We start from the raw sequence: 18987 nt of genomic DNA, 5'->3' as shown, positions 1-18987 counted from the left end.
AGATTTCTGAGATTTTTTCACATTAGAAAAACTGCAAAATATGTATGATTTGCAATACGAAGCAGAAAAATTCTTCAAAATAGGAGATTTTGGGGCCAAAATGACCCAGTACACAATTTTTTTATGAATGCAGAAATATCTCCATTCAAATACTAAGGTTATTTCCTTCAAAAAGAGGTATAGATTGTAATTTTCTGATTGCTACTTCTAAAGTTATTAATATATTTTTCCTCCATATTTTCCCATAGCACCAATTTCAAAAATTTCAAGGGCCTTTGAGAATTCAAAAAAAATATTTTTTTGCGATGCCCTAATCCCCAACCAAGAGCACACAAACAGGCTCCATAACAAATGTCTACTACGTATAAATTTTTACATATACATACAAACATTGACTTTTAGATAGATATCTGGGAAACACGGAGGCCATTAGAATTTTCAAAATAAAAAAATTGAATCGCGTGAAAAAATACCAGTAGGTATTTTTTTAGTGGAAAAATCGCTTGGTTGGCACTACTGCTGCTGCAAGCTAGTAGTTTTTTTTTCTGGATTCCTTGATCAATTTCTTTCAAAAATCTCACGGATTGATTCTGGAATAATTATCAAGATCTTTGACAATTGGTCATAACGGGGCAATTTTGAAAGTTGAAAAGATTTAAAAAATTTATATTCTTTGAGAATATTATCGAATTTTGAATCTCTTATTATGTTTCTTTTTTTTTTTTTAATATTTCTGCCGATAGGCTTTGAGGGCAGACATCAACATGGCCCCTCCATAGCTCTACCCACTGCCAAAGTCTGGCGGCGACTGAGTTAGCTAAGGGAGCAAACAGTGATAATAAATATCTGAAGCCTTGAGCGCAGTCCACTGGACTTATAAATAGATAACGAGAGAGATTTGGCCCGATCGATGAGAGGGAGAGGTGACGATCTGCTTATAGGAGACATTGGGGGTCGATAGATCAATTGAGAGAGGTATTGGAGGCTGTGGCGGTGATCACGATACTGTTGGGAATATGTGATGGCATCATCACAGTTCCTCAATGGCGGACTGGTTAATGCACCCAACTAGAGACTGGGAGATCGCAGGTTCGATTACTGCTTGAGGACATATCTTTTCTCAGTGTTTCCAATAAAAAATTTTCACCGTTTTTTCCATTCCCATCGTCCCGGTCATTCTTTCTTTGTCTGTTTCCAGTGGACACGTTCATAAAAATCCTTGAAAAAGGTAAAAAAAAACAAAGACTAAAACAAAGGAATATATAATTTTGAGAGGTTTGATAATTATATGAATTCGAGTTCTGGTCTTAGGAACTTTTTTAAGAACCGTGAGCATTCGTAAAACTTTGAGAATTAAAAATTTAAATTTTTTTTATTTATTTGAGATAATTTAGGATAATTTTCAAAATCCAAATAATTCCGTGAGTTTCTCATATTTCGTTAATTTTGAGAATTTTTAAAATATTGAGAATTGTATAATCTGAGAATTTGAACATTGAAAAATTTCAGCCTGATATTTTTTAAATTCCAAAAATTTTAATAATCTTGAGATTTTTCAAAATTTCGAATACTTTTTTTGATTTTTTTTTAAAATATGCATTGAGACTCAAATTTTTTGAATCTTGAAAAATGCTGACAATGTCGAGAATTTTAAAAATTCTGAAAATTTAAAGTGCTATGAGAAGTTTTGAGAGTTTTGTGATTCTTGGGGTTGTTTCGAATTATGCGAATTTTGGAATCTGGAGAATTTCGAAATTTTTGTTACTTTTGAGCATTGTCTGAATTTTGGGAATTTGGGGAATTTTGAGACTTTTAAGATTCATGTAAATTTTATGATCTTTTAATGTTTTAGGACCTTTTGAAAGGTCAAGATTTTTGAAAGTTTTAGAGAGTTTTGCGAATAATAAAAATTTTATGGAAATCAGGATTTAAGATTTTTTTAAAAAAAATTTAAGGATTTGGAGAGCCTTGTGAATTTTAAAAATTTTAAATCCTATGAAGATTAAAAAATTAGACATATTTAATATTTTTAAAAAATATATTAAATTTGAGAATTTTGATTTTAATAACTTGTTACTTGAACATTTTGAGGATTTGGGCCAATGGTGAGAATTTTGATAAATTTTTACTTTGTTTTAAACGGTTTGTAAATTTATATAATTTTCAAAATTTTTGGTATAAAATGTAATATTTTGAGAATTTTATCAAAAACATTAAATTTTGAAAATTATGAGAATTTGTAGAAATTTGATAAATTGAACAACTAATAATTTTAAAATTCAGAAACTTTGAGACTGTTGGGGAATCTTGAGTATTTCTAGCATTCAAAGACTAGTAAATTGACATCTTAGAGAATTTTGAGAATTTTGAGGATTTTAATAGTTTTGAGAATATTTACGATGTTGGAAATTTTTAGAAACGAGATTTTAAAGAATTTCAACTATTTTGAAAAATTAGAAAATTTAGGGACCATTCATAAATTACATAAAACAAAAATTGCCCAAAATTGGCTCCCCCATCCCCCATGTAACAACTTTTACATATTTTAAGATATTTTTTTAAAAAAATAGAATTTTGAGGATTTTAATAATTTCGCCAATATTGAGGTATGGAAAACTTTGGCAATTATCAGAGTTCAAAGAAAATTTAGATTTTTGATTATGATTGAGTTTTGAAAATTTTCTCGAATCCAAAAATTGAGATTTTGTGGATTTTTGTGAAATTTTGAGAATTTCTAGAATTTCGAGTATTTTGATTTTTTTTGTAAATTTTTATATTTTTGAAAGTTTAGGCGAATGTTGAATTTAAATTTTGGTAATTAAAAGAAGACAAAATTTTGAAAATTTTGTGAAATGTGAGAACTGTAGGATTTTGGAGAATTCTTATAATTTGAAGACTTTTAAAAATTTAGTTTTTGCAGATTTTTACAATTTAGAGAATCGAGCTTTTGGAGAATTTTCACAATTTTCGATTTTTTTTTTGAGTATGCAAAGACTGGCATGCTTTGAATTTTTTTACAGAATTAATGGTTTTTTTCCTATTTTGTGAATATTGAGGCGTTTAAACAATTTTACAATTTTGCGAATCGCAAAAAAATGACATTCTACCAAGGCTCAAAAACAATGCTTTTTTAAAGTAATTGGACATTTGATTATTTTGGATAAATTGGAACATTTTCAAATTTTAAGAAATTTGGTTAATTGTTACAATTTTGAGATTTCAAAAATTTTGGAACGATTGAGATTTTTTTTTGAATTTATGAATTTTGAATTTCAAAAATTTTTGAGAACTTTGAGAAGAAAAATTGATATTTGAAAATTGAGAGTTGGAAGAATTTAAAGAACTAGGGATTTTGAATATTCAGAAAATTTTAAGGAGCGTTTCGAACTTGAAAAACTAGAGTCAAATGTTTTTTTTTTAAATTTCAAGCTTAATTCGGAGAACTAATTCAAATTTTGATTATTTTTTTTTTAATTTTTAGAATATGCATTGAGAATTTCACAAATTTCCAATATTGAAAAATGTTGATAATATTGAGAATCTTAAGATGTCTGAAAATTTTAAATACTATGAGAAATGTGAGTTCTTAAGGATTTTGAGAACATTGAGAATTTTGAAACTTAAGATTTTGAGAGCTTTAAGAAATTTAAAAATTTTGCGGTTTTTTAGAATTAGACTTTAAAAGTACATTTGTACATTTTATGACCTTTGAAAATTTTATGACCTTCGAAAAGATTAAGGCTTTTGAAAGTTTTGAGAAAATTGGAATTTTTAGAATTTTAAGTGCCCTGTGAATATTGAAATTTTTTAAAGCCAATAAGAACGGAGAATTTTGTAATTTTGAATATGTTGAACAATATAATAATTTTGAAAAAAATAGTATTTATTAGGAATTTTGAAAATTTCTGAGCTTTATTAACTTGATTCCTTGAGAATTGTGAGAATTTTGAGCACTGACAAAATCAGGAATTTCCATAATTTGCTAATTGTGAGAATTTTGATAAATTTTGAATTAGTAGTACCGACCATTTTGTAAATTTATATAATTTTCAGGATTTTGGAGAATTTTAAAATGAAAAATTGAAAAAGCTGAGAATTTAAACAAAAACATAATTTTTTTTAAAATTTTTGAATTATGAGAATTTGTAGAAAATTGAGATATTAAAGAACTTCAAATTTTACAAAATTCAGAAACTTGAGATTTTTGGAGAATTTTGAGGGTTTAGAGAATTCTAAGTATTTTGGGCATTCGGATACTATAGTAAATTGCGCGATTTTAGTTATTTTACGAATTTTGAGGATTTTGATGACTTTGGGAATATTTAGGATATTGGAAATTTTAAGAATTGAGATTTTCTAGAACTTATACAATTTTAAGAACTTTGAAACTTTTTGAGCATTTAGCAACAACATAACGTTTGTATATTTTAAAATATTTGAGTTTTTTAAGAATTTTGAACATTTTTGTGATTTCGACAATTTAAATTTTTTGGCAATTTTGAGAATTCGCAGAACATTTAAACTTTTGATTAAAAATTAAAATTTTTGTGTATGTTCAGAATTTGAAGAAAAATTTATTAAATTTTTTTTATTGATTTTTGTAAATTTTTATATTTTTAAGTTTTGGAGAAAGTTAAAAAAATAAAATCGTAAAAAAATTTAATTATGAGAACTTGAGGATTTTTGAGAACTCTAACAATTTTGAAAATTTTTATAATTTCGAGAATATTTAGGCTTTTGGAAATGTTGCAATTCATAGAATCAAGGTTTTAAAAACTTTGAGAAGTTTGACATTTTTAAACAAATTTGAGCATTTAGACATTAGTAAATTTTGTGATTCTTGAGAATTTTAAGGCTTTTGAATTGAAAATTTTTTTGACACCTTTGAGGATTCGAAGAAAAGTAGCTTTTTGATTATTTTTGATAATTTCAGAATTTTAAAATTTATGAACGCTGTGGTTTTGGTTAAGACAGCATGCGACAAATGGTTATCTTTGGATTTGATAGCGTTTGCTTTATAGATTCGAATGAATATGGCTTTGTCTGTGAAAATTTGCGGATTCAAGTGTTATGTCATACAAAAATGGTTCTTTTTTGATACTAAAACTTTCGATAACTCCACATATATAAGAGATAGAAATAAACTTGCATAACAAAAATTGTGTATTTTCTTATGCCGAACAAAATCTTAGAACATTTTGAAATGGTTAAAAGTCACCCAGAAAAGTTATTTTGAAAAAAGTGATTCTCGGGGCTATATCATAGAAAACTCCACAAATGTGTATTAAAATCAAAAGATACATACATAGTATCTTCAGCAAAGTTGTTTCTTATTCTATTCCCTACAAATTTGCTGAATACAGTTTTTTATTATTTCCATAACCCTATAACAAAAATTTGCTTCTCAGCTTTAGGGGGATTAACACCAAACTAATACTTTAATAAGATGAGGAATATTTTATAGACAAACTTTGCTGAAGACACTATTGCTCGAAAATCGTTTTTTCGTGGTAAAAACAATTTCGATCACGTTTTTGCCTATTTGGAAACACTGTGCAATGGAAAGAAGTAAAACTGGATTTCTGGGTGTTTTTCTAGATTTTCGGCATCGCCCCAAAATTTGGAACAACAAGAATCACCGACACTAAATAGAATTAATTATAAGAAAATGTGGAACTTAAAAATGACTGAAAAAGAAGAACAGCTAAACTTTTTTTATTGTTTACTGAAAGGAAATAATGAGAAAGACCAGCAATGCAGATGAAGCTAACACCTCCCAATCGCCTTCTTTTCAATACCGCTGTATCCGCTGCGATGAACGCCAGAAAACAGCCAACTGTTTGCGCTCATCACCGCAAATACTCGTTGAAGTACGAGTATCTTCTGGAGGTTGTTGACGGGAGCAAAAAAATCGCTACAGTTTGTTGTCAACAACGTTGCCGAAGACTGGATATTGAACCAGCTTCATTTCTGGTGAATTTGGTTGATTATACAGTCCTTTGGGACGATACGTACGTTATTCGCGCCGTACTAGTTTTGAGCTACTTTTCCGTAAAGGCAAGACGCTAAGTCAGGCCAAAAGAGAACCGAACCCTTACTTCGGATGAATGGTAAAAGTCGTTTTTTTAAACACGTAATACATGCCGGTTGTAATGAAAATATCGCTTCTATGACTGCAACCATCAACTGCCTGCCAAAAGAGAAATTTCTTTGGAAATATTGACAATTTTTTATGCTTGAAATGTTCAGCAACATTACCCCTTTTCAATGAGTTATAAAATTCCAGTTCCAAATTTGTTTAAAAATCGCTTTACCAGTATGTTTCAACGTTTACTATCAAGCATTCGAATTTGTTCAACATTGTATCGTACAACTTCAGTAGACACATTTTTGCACTCTTGTTTTGCTTGTCGTTACGATTTGGAGCAACGCCTGCTCTGAGTAAATCCAAACCCTTACTTTTCTTCACCTTTTGCACGAACGGTGACATTTTCACTTTGTTGGCTGCATCTTTGTTTTTAACGCATTTGTCTCTTCAGCTTCGAACTGAATTACAAACATTTCTTTCCAACGTCTGGTGCTGTTGGTAGTTTCTGAGTACCAGACGACAGACGACAAAACGATGCAATTCTCATTATACACATACATTCACCAACATATGCAAGTGTTCGTGTTAGCTCTGTGTCAGGTCAGGGGTGGCATCCCTATGGCGATGTGCAGTCGTTGACAGTAGTCAACATATGGTGGGCCCAGCCATTTCTAGGCCCATGTCGCACATGTTCTTAAATTGGGTTTTTTTTGATTGAGTAGTCTAGAATGACTACTTTTGCTGCGTACTTTCTTAAGCTTTCAAAACTTGCTATAGCTTGGAAAAAATTAAATGAAATCAAAATTTTCAAAAATAAATTTAAATGTGTTCGTCAATGATCTCAAGTAAGTTTTTGGGCCCTGTGTAGACATTCGAAAAAACACCTGGCATCCCTGGTTTAGACAAATAATATTGTAATTAATGTGTCAGTCATCCAAATCAGTAGGCGACGCTTATGACTCCAATCGTGCGATGAAAATAGCAGCTCTGAAAACGACACTCTTAAAATGTTTACTACTTAGGCCAATCTAGGTTAAAATCAAGGAAATTTGTTGTTCGGAAACATTTTCAAGCAAGCATACGACATCAATACTCTCATTTCCTGCATGTTCAATTTTCCGTGTTTTTCGTAGCACGGAGTGACAGTTTCATTTTGGTTCTCTATAACAATCATATTGATTTATTTGAGTTTCTTCTTCTCAGATTTGGACAACCCTAACTGCAACAGGCATAAATCAATTGATATTCATGTCGTTTTGACTTCTTCGTGTGGCATATTTTTGTATACACAAAACATACATATAGATATGGGAGCAGAAAGATAAATGATTCGACAGTGACAGACGATTCGTAGAATGTCATGGAATGCACACGTGCATTCAAAGGAGAATGATGGCAGACGAAATTCTCAGGTGACAAGGAATGCTCTCCAAGAACCACCGTAGAGTGTCTGCAGGGTCTCCACATTCCCATCCATACGAATGGTACTCGTCGAAGATGGATTGTTCGGAAAGTTGCAGCTGTCTTAAACAAATCGATGGAAGATTTTTTTCCAGTTAATATTATCATTTCCAAATGCTATCTTGATGACATTTTTCTTGTTGATAATTATTAAAACATGATTTCACTCTGGGATCTGTACGAGTTATAAGAGTTTCTGCAGAAACAACTCTCAATTGTGAAATAAAAAAAACAATTTTATGAGCTAGCGATTCTAACAATATAACCTATTGTCCTAGATCCCAGCTTAATTCATCACTCAAGCATTTTTGCATTGATCAGTACTGATGGCTGAACCTTCAACAAAACACGGGCATAAATACACCGTCGTTTGGTTTATTAGTATATTCTGATTTAAACATAACCATTTGATCGTGCCACCACCACGTTTCAGATCAGGCAAACTTTGAGCTTTATTCCGATATTCTAACCGCGCGAGGAAGCTGACTCGATCTGATGCGCCGCACCACATACCTTGACCTTTTGCGATATTTGATTCGTGCAGAGTGTTGTTGTTGTTGCTATATTAAAGGTGTTTGGGAACCTCTTGAAAGCCAAGGTTCGGGAAAAGGTGATCGCTTCCCCACTGGCTGGCTTGGAGGCGCTGCGGAGATTGTCTGGCAAGTTCTGAAAGGAATCAACGAAACAACGTAACAAAAAAAACCGACGACTAACAAAAATATCACCGTTGATCCCAGTTAGTTACTGCAAACCGCAAGGCTGTGCGCACTCATAAACCAAATAGTATCACGACCTGCCGCCGCCGTTTGTTGTTGAAAGGCAAAAATCGCGTTGAATGATTTACATTCTCACAGACGTACATACATACAAACATACATCAGGTTGGGCTACGACTTTTCCGTATCTAAAAGACTCCATTCTAAGCACCACTAGTAGTAACATTCTCTAGTCCGGTTATGTGCCGCCTAGGTCTTAGCGCTCACGTTTGGCATGAGCTTGAGCGAGTACCTACCTCCGCCGAATGGGGCTCTGGGACGATCTCTGGCTGGCTTGATCAGTGATCTTTTATGCTCTGTAATAGATGTCTTATTGCCTGGCCGGCACGGCACGGCGTAGGGTGTGGGAATGATAGCTTTGCGAGCGACTTGAACGAGAACCCTTGGCTGGCTGCTCGAGCGACTGATCAAGCGGTGGTGTGTGAATATGTGCTAATGCATATATGCACGTTGTTGTATGTTCAGTTGGCCATGTATTTGCTTATATAAGTAACGAAAAGGGCATAGACTGAAGGGTGGGTAATTTTGCCTGGAGCATTCATCGAAAATATTAAGGGTAATCCCTTAATAGTTGGAGCTGAAAAGATGTTCTAAGGAAAAAAAAATATTAGACGGCAACATTGTCCGTAAGAAGTAGCATAGGATTGCTAGCCGAATTATAACTGACACAGCTCAAGATTTATCAGTCACAATATTTTTTTTTCAGAAAAAAAACTATCGCAAAATTATCTATATAAAAGATAATACACTCAGGTTTTTTTTTACGCGGGGGATACGAGCCGCGTAAATGAAAACCGCGTAAATGAAAACCGCGTAAATTTCAAAATCCGCGTAAATGAAAACCGCGTAAATTTCAAAATCCGCGTAAATGAAAACCGCGTAAATTTCAAAATCCGCGTAAATGAAAACCGCGTAAATTTCAAAATCCGCGTAAATGAAAACCGCGTAAATTTCAAAATCCGCGTAAATGAAGACCACTTAAATTTAAGAATCCGCGATAAAGGGAACCTCATTGATGGATACCGCGTAAATTTCAAAATCCGCGTAAATGAAAACCGCGTAAATTTCAAAAACCGCGTAAATGAAAACCGCGTAAATTTCAAAAACCGCGTAAATGAAAACCGCGTAAATTTCAAAATCCGCGTAAATGAAAACCGCGTAAATTTCAAAATCCGCGTAAAAAAAAACCGCGTAAAAAAATACCGCGCAAAAAAAAACCGCGTAAAAAAAAACTTGAGTGTACACTAATAAAAAAATAATCTGAAGAAAACGCGATGAAAAAAAATTCATCGACCGTGACAGGACTCGAACCTGCAATCTTCGGATCCGAAGTCCGACGCCTTCTCCATTAGGCCACACGGCCAACTTGATGGAGGGGAGAGTAAAGAGTGCTTTAAATCGTGTGCAGAGAGAATTTTTGCACCAGTCCAGATAGAAGCTCTATCAGCATAAATCATAAGATGCTTTTGAATTGGTTGGTACCTATCAAAATATAAAGTAAGGAATGGCAAATACCTACAATAATCAAAAGGAAAGTGATCCAAATTCTTTTGAAATGGTTAAAGTGACTTTCGAAGGCAGAATGCACAAACGATAATATCGTATTATTTATGTTGCTAGTTGATTCGCAATCCGGTGAAGGACACACAGGCCAAAGGTAACGCTATCAATCCCGTTAGCTGCTTAACATACTGGACTAGCATATTCGCATATGCTCACTGCATCGGAATTTGCAACAGCACGCACATGGTGAGTAACGTTCTATCTACTATCAAAGTTTGTATCATCATCGAAAGCGCTTTCCGTAACCGAACGAAGCGAGCTTTCCGTTACAGCGCTCGTAACGCCTGCCTGTCTGGCAATGTGTGTATGCGTGACTCCGTCTAAAAATAGAATGTGTATGTAGGGGAAACCAAAATGACCCTTTCGAAACTGTTTTCGCTTTTCAAGCAGATTACCTATGGGCGAATGTTGCGACGGAATTGCGTTTATCTAGTCGGATTGATTGTTTCATGGAGGCGTTGTTCACATGTATCGACGATATGAAAGGTTTTGATGCTCGGAACGTGTGGTGAAATGTTTGCAAAACACAGCCAATGAAGTGACACATTCAAGATGCTTTATTCTTCTAAAGCCTGATTCAGACGATACATCAGCTGCCGTCAACGAAAAAGAACGTCAACATCGCGTCACAGTTCGGCCAGGATAAGTAAAATGCGTTTCTCGTGTGGCCTCTCACACGTTCCGTGCTGTTGATGTTGTATGTGAATATGTACCTCCATTTAATTGCATGTAACTAATATTCACATTCCCTTGTTCTGTACCGATGACGGAAGCTTAACGGGTCGTGCAAGTCGTACTTATGTTACACGATTACATTTGCACTTATCCAAATTCAGAACATGCCCACCCCTTGGCGTTTCAATCTTTTGTCAATAACTGAGTAGCCGGCGTCGTCATCATTTTTAATTGTTATGGAAACAGCGTTTAGTGCAGCTTGAAAAACATTTTAACTAGTATTTTCTTCAATTGTATAGGATTTTAAGTGAGAATTGTATCTAGACTTTAAGCATCAAATTAGTGGAAACAGAAATTAAAAAGGTAAGCTACTCTACATACTACTAACTGTAAAGCGTCTTGTGTAAGCGGCTGCATTAGTTTTGCTTTTAATATTGTACTAGTACTTGTAATCTTGTACTTGACACGCTGGTAGGTACAGTATGCAGATACGAATTGATCGAAACGGGAGCATATATTTAATGGCATTTTCGTTTTTAGCAGTGCACTACACCGGTGTAGTCGATGCTACACTCATTCAAACTTGCGTGTAATCAGCATTCAGCGCGTAGGATAATGAGCCTATTTTCGCTATGTTTCTATTATCACCCTACCCATTTGAAGCCGTTGGTTAGAACAACATCTGCCGTCTTTGTTCAACGCATAAAGTCAAATGGTAGCGCAACAACGCTCAAACACGAGAATTTCATTCTTTCAGCGCATTTGTGCTATTATCTTGGTTCTTAAATACAAAGGAAAGCTGTTGATGCCAATTTGTACGCATTCCATTGATTGTAGGCTGAATAACTACACGGTTAAATAAAACAACCTGCAGAATAAGTTCTTTTAACTTACTTTTGAGTTGTGCGTCGCTTTCGCACTTATTAGTGTTGTCAAAAACAAAAAGAGAGATTCGACTCAGTCGAGGTCTTCCGTGGAGGAAGGTACTTTTGAGTTGTTTGGGGTGAACTCAAAATTAGGTAAATTCAACTTAAATTTGAGTATAAAAAACCTATCAATGAGTTGTAATTTTTGCCGTGGTTAAATGGAAACTACCTTCAACACGGTATCCCTAATTTTAAGTTCCCCCACGATACTACGAGATTGAGTCAAAGGAACTCAATTTTAGGTAGTTTTTCGTTTCCGTGTAATGAATTTGAGGGGCATTCTCCTTAGTATGGTGAAAATAGCAACTTTACCCTATACGGAACTCCTATTCCGTCTGTATGGAGCTGACATGAGCCAACATCACCGCGAGCACACAAACTATGGGCCCCACTGACAGTTCAGATTATTTTGTTCATTTTGCTGCAAACTCGATCCGCACTGTCTAAAAATGATACGGCATGACTTGATCTTCGGATATTTGTCGTTGAGCGAAAAAATTGGACAATGAATTGAAGAAAAGTGTTTTTTTTTTCAACATTTTGATGAATAACAAACATTCTAATCTAATCACTTTATTTTTTTCCACTACCCCGATGTAGCACCAGCTAAAAAAGAAAACGCTAGAGGGAAACCAGCAAAGACGATGTTTTAAATCAAGAGTGCTGATCGAAATGGTCCATAGTGTCAAATGTAAACAAACTGAGTTATTTGCAGCATAGCATGTAATTTTTACATAGCTAACGAATACCAAAAACCAGAATTTATTAAGCCCTGTATTTATCAAAATAAGCATTTTACAAAAAATCACAAAATTTTCATGATATTTTGAAATTTTGAGACCTTTTAAATCGAAAGGAAATATTTCAAACCCTCTCCAACTGTTCATAGGCGTCTTGCGAAAACGACGCAAGATTCATTTCATTCTGTTTTTCCCACTGTACATAGCTACACAGTAGAAACGTCCTAAGCGTCCAAATAAAACAAATTATTTTCTTCTGTTCATGCGACTTATTTTCGATGTTGAGTTTAGAAAATAAATTAAATTATAATTGAAAACCTTGTTTATTCCGATATAACATGTCATTCATTGATTTTAACCACTTCCAGCCAATGGATGGTAAATATAAACTAATGTTTCTCGCTGTTTTTTTTTGGCTTATGCTACTTTTGATGAAAAAACCTTTATGTGCAGCGTCGTATGCTTCTTGGGTCCGAAAAAGACCTTTGAAAGGTCCTACAATTTTCAAAACGACGCATCATACTAAAAGGTTTTAAAACTACATAAGCACTAAACATTCCATGTTCTTAGTGTTAAAGGGCGAACACGAAATTATTGCGACACATTCAACAGGGCATAACTTTTTTACCATTGGGTAAAAATCAACCAAATATTGCACACTTTCTCATTGATGATGTAAACAACATGCTGTCAAACTCGAAGTCGTGTTTTTCGATTCAACGAAAATGGAGGTGAACCAACGCGAGTCGAGAGAACAAATTCTTTCCTGGAATTTCCTGACCTGTCGCACCGGCAGTTGGGAAAAATGTTGAACATTCACCATTCAACCGTCTCCAGAGTGTTGAAGCGGTTCCAGGAGCGGTTGACGTTGGACCACGGCAAATGAGCTGAAAGAAAACCGGGACCGGAGAACAAAAAGACGGAGGGAAAGGTGAAGCGGATGATTAAAGCAAATCCCAACGTCTCAAGCCGTGATTTGGCTAAAAAGATCGGCATGTCGCAGAGCTACGTCCAGAATGCAAAGAAGAGAGCTGGACTACATACATACAAGGTACAGAACTTCCCAAACCGCGATGAGCGGCAATAATCGACGGCTAAAACTCGGGCACGGAAGCTCTACGAGAAGATGCTGACAAAATATGGCTGCTGTGTGATGGACGACGAAACGTATATAAAAGCCGATTTTAAGTAAATTCCGGGGTTGGAGTTTTTCACCGGCAAGAGCAAGTTCTATGTGGACGACAAATTTAAGAAGAAGAAAATGTCGAAGTTCGCCTCCAAATATCTCATTTGGCAGGCCATCTGCTCTTGCGAGGAGTGAGCCTTTCGTGACAAAGGGCACAGTAAATGACGAGATCTACAAATCTGAGTGCCTCGAGAAGCGCCTTTTGCCGTTCTTGCAGCAGCACAACGAAGCTCTGCTATTTTGGCCAGATTTGGCATCATGCCACTATTCTAAAAGTGTCCTGGAGTGGTATGAGGCCAATTCTGTCCATTTTGTTCCAAAGGACATGAATCCGCCAAACTGTCCGGAGCTGCGCCCGGTGGAGCAGTACTGGGCAATGATGAAGCGGAAACTTCGGAAGAGCAAGAAGACAGTCAAGGACGAGAAGGACATGTTAAGAAAATGGAAAAAAAACTGAGAAACTGGTACCGGATGACACTGTAAAGACTGATGGAGGGCATCAAGCGAAAATGCGTTCAATTTTACACTCAAGGGTCCATCGATTAACTTTTTTTTTGATTTTTGAAGTAAATATGTGTATAAAACTACCCTAAAATTTTGATTTGATTTTAAACATAAGAAAAATGGCATGGCATTTTCGGTGTAGCAATGATTTTGTGTTCGCCCTTTATTTACCTAAAGAGCATAGTCCTTAGACTATCTTGGCACAATTGTTTCATCAAACACATATTTTTTCTCAAATAGGGATTAGTTTAAGGTCCATTAAACTTTTTCTCAGTTCGATCTGAATATCACTTAGGACCTTTTGAATAAATACTCTTGAAATATAGACGCGCGGAGAGAAAAACAGTAAATTTGTCTGCACGACTTTCCAAATCATTTTACCTACTAGTTTTGGCAACCAGACATATTGTGTAAACGTGAGTGACTTGTAGGTTTAACAGGCCCCTGAGAGGCAGCCATTTTGTCCTAGCCAATATCTGCCTTTGTTAAAATGAAAACAACCCAATGCTATTGCACGGGCGACATTGGCCTAGAAGCGGCTAGGCCCCACATACGTTGACTACTGTCAAAGTCTGATATCTCCATAGCGGATGATCAGATGACACCCCCCCCCCCCCCCTGAGTTTTAATGAAGGCTTCATAAATTCGTTTTTTGGAATATTTCGCAAAATATTCAATCATGCAACTCGGAAATGCGTTGATTAAATGTACTCGTATTTTAACCTTGACCAGTTCCGGTGAACCCTGCATATGATCCTAGAGGTTGATTTTCTTAAATCTCTGATCTCATTGCTGCCGTTATAAACTTAATTGTCCCATGTTCTATGGGATTCCCAATATACATGGGACAATTATGCGTAGAATGGCAGTTGTTAAACGAAGTCTATCGGGCTTCACGAATGGCAATCAAACTTTCAGAATTGATTTGAAGGCTATTTGGCCTCGCTGACTAGTTACTCCCAATCCGGAATATGGTCTCAGAACGACTATCTACCTGGGGTCCGCGAACGACACCTAGGAACTTGAAATAGTGGTTAAAGATCCCTGAAAAATATCTTTTTTGGATCGATATTGAAATGAGCTTTTCATTCTTCTCGTGCAACATTGATGTTAAACCGTGAGGGTCCATGTTACAAAAAATGATGAAAACCGCTAGATAATGACTTCAAAACTCCCAACTTCTTATGCGACGCGTAAAAAAACGTTTGCTGGACTGCAGTCTGGGCTTGAAGATCTCCAGAATCACTTTGGAGGCCATTTGGCCGGGTTGGCTAGTCCCGGCGAATCTGCCATATTGTTCTAGAGGATGTTTTTCTTCGAATCGCTATCTTTATTATATGATGTGTCAAACAAGGCCTATTGACTTTTAACTGATTATTGACGTCCTCCAGAACTAATTTGGAAACCAGAGGGTAACTTGCCTCAAATCATCAACTTCTTCATCGGCCTTGTCTAAAAATGCATACAGGGCTTAATATGTAGCTTAACGGTCTTTAGAAGTAACTTGGCCAAATTGGTAAAGCCCGGCGAATCTGGAATAAAGAAATCTCAAGGCATAAACCTTGTTGTCTTGGATCAAGCATTTAAAAAGAAAAACTTCAAAAGTTGCTCATCTTCCTCAGTTTCAGTGAGCTCACAGATGGTATTTTTTTGTTTCAAATCGTTAATTTTATAAAGCCAAGAATTCAGCATGCTGTACTGCCTACAAGTGGCGTAAAGACCTTCAAAACTAACATGAAGTTGATTTGACATCGTGGTCGGTATCTGCAAATTCGAAATGCGCTTCCAGAAAAAGAAATCAAATTGCGACCCCTATTAAAGTGGCTTGTCGAATAATATCTAGTGACTTGCGAAGTGTTAAAAAGTGCAGCCAAAAGAGTATGAAGGTTCTGTAAATGGAAGTCCAACCCGAGCAAATACTCATGGCTTTAAACACCACATAACCCCTTGAAAAGACCTTAAACATGGTCCATGCCAAAATTCACAACCATCAAGACACCATAAAATGGTCTCAATAACCCATAAATATTCCAACATATGGTATTTTCTACCGGACCATGATGATGGTGTTTTCATGGGTTGAACCCATTTCAAACACCCATGTCAAACCCCATGAGCATGGGGGTATTATGGGCTTTCCGTTTGCTCGGGAAGCAAAGCTTATACGTTTGCCTTACGCCGTGCGATTTTGTTCGATGTTTTGTTGGATGTAGAGCTAGTTTCCTGAAGGACTTTGACGTCTTACGGACAAAGCAAAATACATTCTAAATCCATTTTGATGGCAAGAATATACACTTCATTTGGTTGATTTTGATAAATGCATCACAAGTGACCTGCCCCTATCCTAATCCATTTTTTAGAAGCAGAATTACCACATTGGCTGTTGAAGTGATGTTAGCATTAGGTGAAGATAACCCTTTTTTGAACAAATTTCATATTTGACTATCTAACACATTTGACTTTTCACTACCTGTCACGGAACGTAATCGAGTAAGCCACTTGATCAATAATAATACCGAAAGAAAGTTATCGATTAAAATAACGATTGCAAAGCTATATTCTCATTGAATTCACTTGATCGGCAAAATTTCAAGTATACCAAGGTTAGCGACAAAGACATTCGAAGAAAACAAAACAAAGGCTTCCTAATATCGAAATTAAGGACATGTCCTTTAAAATAAGGACAGTTAGTAACCCTATTCACTATTCCATTCTATACTACAATTTACTTCCAATTTTTCTACAAATAAATTTGCGCTTTCAAGTTACTATCATTTCAGGACATAGGATAAACGCTTGCTTAGAACACGTTCGATCTCGGAGTTCATCGAGAAGTTCGGAAGTCGCCTGGTGTCATCACGGACGATTGCGCGAAAGTTACGTGACTGTCGTAAGGTTAAAAGAACGAAATTTTAAAACATGTCCGAAAATAAACATATAATTGAGTTCTTAGTCCAAAATGTTCACATCCGTAATAAGCAAATTTTCTCTGAAACAGTTGCATTAGCGAGACAATTTGAACTGTTATTATTGGTGGTCGCCCTGATTATCAGAAGTTCGAGTTGTCCACGAGCAGTTGTACAGTGCCACACGCATCCTTTCAAGTAGTATTTTAACACGTTGATAAACTAATTGTTGACACGATAGAATCACCTCGCGTTTCTCGACAGTGACAAAGTGGCGCCGAGGTTATGAAAATAGTTGGTTCGGTTTTGTTTTTGACGTATAAAATCATCCCGAACGTGATTCAACGTTCTAGGGAAAGGAGACAGCCAGATACAAGCAGCAGCAAGAGATCAACGATTTAAAGACAACTTCATTCAGATTCTTAGCAATCAGCTAATTAAGTTGATGTCTCATCTCATCGTCCAAATTCACTCCATTTGGGCTTCTATCTAAGGCGCATGGAAAAAGAGGTTGGCGTTGGATTCCCTCACGACAAATATCACTGAATTTGTGATGCGGATATGGGATGCTCGTAGGATTTTCTGTTTGCGCGATATATGCAGATACGTTTGAAAAAGACGTATCGTGTTTTAACGACTGGTACAATGTCGAGATTTCATCGTTGATATCAATGTGAAAACCAAATGACAAAATCCTCATCGTGCTTGCGTGGATATGAAGTTACAGGGATTCAAGGAGTAGTTCAAGAGCCTGATCTACGTAGAGGCCACCTCTCAGCAAAGAATTTGGAAATCCGCATGAATTTTTTGTCGAAGATCACCGGAACAACGTTCGAAAAAGCAGCGAATGAATTTAAACGTTTGATCAATCTCAAATTGGACACTATTTTAACTGGGAATAACGCAATTGTATCTATGTTACTGCCCTTGAATGTGGTTTGAACTGTCTAAGAGATCAAGGAGCAGCTCGGCAAAAACGAAGGAAATAATACACCAAAGTCACTGTGCTAAGCCTGTGGTGGTATGTACTATTTAAGTAATTGCTCATACAAAGTTAAGTACCGGGATTACTATGAAAGGGAGCACCATGAAGATAAGTGTTTGTGTTTTTCAGTGAAGGGGCAACCCAACCAAAATAAACTTCTGAATAAGAATCAATGCTCGAGCTAGAGTGTAACCTTTGGAAATGTGGAACAATGCCGACGTTTTACAACAATCGTCATCAGTTGAATACTGATAAATCTTTAACTCGATTTTTGCTGTCACTATTCTCTCACGTCAAACCTATTGGAATTCGAGAAGGCAGAGCGTCCTCGAATTTCCCTTCTGAATTGTGTCATTACAACAGCCTCCAAAGAGCAGCTAAACATCTCAATGATGTTTTCGGCTATCATCAGCATTGGTGTTTTAGGAGTAACTGCTATGAATCAGGACGTTCCCTTGCATTTGCAACTCGTTGGCCAACCAGAATGAAGACAAGCGTGGTCGAACTGAGAACACAGTTCCCGAAAGTATTCAGTGAACGGATGGCCATGTGTAAGAAGATGCGGGTGCATCTATTCCTCAAACAAGATACACAGCTCATGCTCAGACAAAAACGGCCGGTGATGTATTAGTATGGAAGTTATCGTAGAAAATAAATGACAGGACTTGTAATCACTATATATTATTCCGATAAAATTGCTGAGTGGGCTGCACCCGTCGCAATTGTTCGGAACTGCGCCGATTTTTCCACTGGACTAAACCATGCATTGGAGCAGAACAATCGCTAACGGAGCACGTTGTCGCCCGCATGGAAACCTGTCCGACGCAAGTAGAAATGGAGGAAGAAAGTCGGAAGCTGCTAGTTATCAACACCCATACGACATTATGAGTACGAGTTCACCGTATTTAGAAAGTAAAGTACCTTGGACAACCGTTGGATGCAGAAGGCGTCCTTCCCCCACGAAGTGCCTATTCTTCAGTAATTTCTATGGAAAGTAGCTTAAGAAGATGTGGAGACTCTAGATAACCTACTTCGGAAAGGCACTTGTATGAAATGGTCAGGCGATTGTCAAGGTTCGTTTGCTTGGTTCTGAAGTCTCCCTTTCTGCTAACTGAAGGAAATCCCCGACCGGACATCGTAGCTTTCGATACCGTTTCAGGCGCTCACATAGCACACA

General features: G+C 36.1%; 1 protein-coding gene and 1 non-coding gene across 4 annotated transcripts in view; one reads left to right on the top strand and one right to left on the bottom strand.

Annotated features, from left to right (window-relative positions):
• Positions 1–18987, top strand: part of LOC131685101 (RING finger protein 17) — a 519412-nt gene that overhangs the window by 484099 nt on the left and 16326 nt on the right. Inside the window, exon 1 of one of the 3 annotated variants that reach the window (XM_058968571.1) lies at positions 10775–10926. The exons of the other annotated variants lie outside the window; for them this stretch is intronic. The gene's annotated coding sequence lies outside the window, so the exon portion shown is untranslated. Of the gene's footprint in view, positions 1–10774; positions 10927–18987 lie in introns of those variants that run through there. 3 annotated transcript variants of the gene reach the window in all.
• On the bottom strand, positions 9616–9688 carry Trnar-ucg (transfer RNA arginine (anticodon UCG)). The gene has a single exon. It is a non-coding gene; the product is annotated as a tRNA-Arg (tRNA).

Source organism: Topomyia yanbarensis, chromosome 1 (genome assembly GCF_030247195.1).
Source record: "Topomyia yanbarensis strain Yona2022 chromosome 1, ASM3024719v1, whole genome shotgun sequence".
NCBI classification, from domain to species: Eukaryota; Metazoa; Arthropoda; class Insecta; order Diptera; family Culicidae; genus Topomyia; species Topomyia yanbarensis.
This window is presented reverse-complemented; position numbering and strand designations above follow the sequence as displayed.